Raw genomic sequence first — 3,549 nt, forward strand, 5'->3', positions numbered from 1 at the left:
ATAATCCAATAATATCTGCAAATACAAACAACACAAGCATCTCGTGTGGATACAAAACCGGTAGTTACACGGAAAAAAAGTGGGGCCAAATAAAAATAATTGCATTGTGGACATTTTTGTTGCATCTACACATATCCAAGTGGCACCTTATTTAGCCAACGACGTCCCTTTCCCATCAAACATTCTCTATGTATACATAATTTCCCATGTGAGAATGAATCAATGAAATGCTCACGAGTTACAGGTGCACTTATATTCGTCTCTCTTTATAAACTTATCAGTAGACTGTGTACTTCATCATATCACTCTCCCTTTCTTTAGAGATGGTTTCTCAGATAACTTCAACTTTATGTTGGGTCTTAGTCTTAATCTATACAATCACGACGTTCATTAACTGCAACGTCGTTTACGGATTAGCTCCATCGTCCGCTGATCTTGATTCTACCTGTAACTTCGTTAAAAGTAGTGTTAGTAGTTGCAGCAGTTCCGTCAGTAAAGAAAATGAAGATGACCATCAACATGCTGATGATCAATACTCAACTCAACGCCAAAACCATAGCAAATCAGTTTATTCTTGTCGGACGTCTTCGTCGATATCAGAAACAACTTCAATTTTATCTATGGCTAAGAACCCAGAGATGGTAAAATGGATAAAAACTATAAGAAGAAGAATCCATGAATACCCAGAACTAGCTTATGAAGAATTTGAAACGAGTCGGCTAATTAGAACTGAGTTGGATCGGATTGGTGTCAGATACCGATTTCCATTGGCTAAAACTGGTATTAGAGCTTCTATTGGAACTGGGAGTCCTCCTTTTGTTGCTGTTAGAGCTGATATGGATGCTTTACCAATTCAGGTACTACTAATTTCATAATTTCGTTGACAATGCTATATTATTGATCCTGATTAGTTCAAGCTATGCAAGGCTTTTGCCATGATCATACTTGAGAAACATCTACTATATCATTTTTCTTTTCTTCCACAGGAAAGTATTGAATGGGAACATAAGAGCAAGGTAGCGGGTAAAATGCATGCTTGTGGACATGATGCACATGTAGCCATGCTACTAGGTGCAGCCAAGATATTAAAAGCCCGCGAAAATCATCTCAAGGTTCATAATTTTATTTTATTAGATAAATCAACAACATTATTAGTTTCGAACACGCTTAATTAATTATCCGGTAATCTCGATTAAAGTATGTAAGAAAAGTAACATAATGTTGGTCATTACAAGAGATGAGAATGAGAAACAAGTACAATCAATTGCTTTACCCCAAAGCAAATGGGAATAGTGAATCTGAAACTGTACTGAGTTCATTACAGCCATATATATGATGACATATTTGAAGGCTAAAGCTGTAAAATATTGCTAAATATTGTATTGTACTGTACTGCACCGTACTGAATTCATTACGACCATATGTTAAAGAATTGGCCAGCACATAGTTAATGATATTGAAGTACGGTTTCTCTGCACAAACATCTTGCTAGAATGTTTTTCCCGAATAGACGTCTCCTAAGAAAATGCTGTGGAGATGCATAAGCGATTTTTGGGTTGGTTGTGCAGGGAACTGTTGTACTAATATTTCAGCCAGCAGAAGAAGCTGGAAACGGTGCAAAACGGATGATTGAAGATGGGGCTTTGGAAAATGTTGAAGCCATATTTACGACTCATGTATCTACTGAGCTTCCAACTTCAGTTATTGGTTCACGTCCGGGTCCATTACTTGCCGGGTGTGGTTTCTTTAGAGCTGTGATAACTGGCAAGGAAGAGCATGCCGGGAATCCACACCGTCCTGTTGATACACTTTTGGCTGCTTCTGCTGCAGTAATCAGTTTACAAAGTCTTGTTTCTCGTGAAACAAATCCGATGGATTCTCAGGTAATAATCCTTCTCAAACTGTCACCTATACACTCAGAACTGGTAGCACATTCGAAATCTCAATATATGAAGTTGCTGAAATTGTTAACTGAAAACAAGCTATATCACGTTTTGAATTCTATCCAACTATCTAAATTGCCAAGAATTTGCACAACCCCAGGAAAATGTAGGTGAGACTTGAGAACATATCTATAAGTTTTTTTTTTTCTAATTTCCGGCAACTCGATTTCTTTCCTTGGTTTAGGTAGTATCAATGGCTTCATTTAATGGAGGGGATAATCTCGACGTCATTCCTGAATCGTCCGTTCTTGGTGGCACCTTCAGAGCATTCTCAAACACAAGCTTCTACCGGCTGAGACAGAGGATAGAGCAGGTTTGTGATAACTAATTATCCCACCCTACCATTTTATAAGAGAGGTTGCACGATATATAGAACTAATTAAGATAATCCTATTTGAGATTTGAAATCACTATATCTTCAACAGGTAATTGTGGAACAAGCAAGAGTATACAAAAATGCTCAGCTGAAGTCGATTTCTTTGAGGGCGAAAGTTTTTACCCTCCAACAGTAAACGATGACGAGATGAATGAGCATGTGAGGAACGTAGCCGCTGGCATGTTAGGTTCTAAGAACTTTCGGGTCGTTCCACAAATGATGGGTGCGGAAGACTTTTCTTTTTATTCACAAGTAATCCCGGCAGCCTTTTTCTTCATTGGCGTGATGAATGAGCAAGTAGGCTCGACACATTCAGGCCATTCTCCTTATTTCATGATCGACGAAGAAGCTCTTCCTATAGGTGCTGCAATGCATGCTGAAATTGCTGAAAGATACCTCAGTGAACACTACCGATGAGAAGGTAATACTATTGAGGAACTTATATATTTTTAGACCCAGAGACAACGACGCGTAATTCACTACTGCCTGAAGATGGCATTCAAAGCTATTTTTAACTTCTTCAAGTTTTTTGAGCATTGAAGGTGCAACGCTGTAAATGTCAAAGATAGCCATCGATACGTTGATGCACAAGGTTGTTCCGTTCATCCTTGGCTTTGAATGGGATTTATGGACATTGTCTAACAAATTGTATCATATATTATGTAAAATTTTCTTTTCCTATCGGATATTAATTAAAAATTATAGTGAAAACAACCACCACACCCATTTTTTCAAATTTTTCTATCCTCAAACCCACTGTCAGGAAATGTCACGCGCGCACCCATATGTTTGGAAAAAATTATTGCGAGACCCATTTTTCTAAAAATCAAGTTTTCTCGGAGATTTCTTTTTCTTTGAATGGCTGAAGCATAGTCTCCTTCCAAAAGAGAGATTGGACATTTAGGGCGTGAAAAATTGAGTAAAAGATGAGATCTGCTGTTGAGAGATTGAGATTTCTAGATTTAAGGAGAGATCAGGTAACGAATTGATATTTAATGTATTTGAAGCGCATTCAGAAATCGACATGGAAGAAGCTCTACCATCGATCAGGTAACGAATCGATTTATCGTGTTTCTGACTAGAGTTTTGATTGCACATTGCATAATTGTAGGAATATTAGTTGGTGGACTTAACTTTTGGCTGCTAGATCTCCTCACAGAAACTTTTTTTCTTCCAATCTTTTCCTTGTTTGAGTGCCTTCGATTAGGATTTTTGTTTTTCCTCCAAGGA

The 3,549-nt window shown here is 37.8% G+C and overlaps 1 pseudogene; it reads left to right on the forward strand.

The window, feature by feature from the left end:
- Positions 1-214: 214 nt before the first annotated feature.
- On the forward strand, positions 215-3,051 carry LOC113356401 (annotated as a pseudogene).
- The last annotated feature ends 498 nt before the right edge of the window (positions 3,052-3,549 follow it).

The sequence above is a fragment of the Papaver somniferum genome, chromosome 3 (genome assembly GCF_003573695.1).
Source record: "Papaver somniferum cultivar HN1 chromosome 3, ASM357369v1, whole genome shotgun sequence".
Taxonomy (NCBI): Eukaryota; Viridiplantae; Streptophyta; class Magnoliopsida; order Ranunculales; family Papaveraceae; genus Papaver; species Papaver somniferum.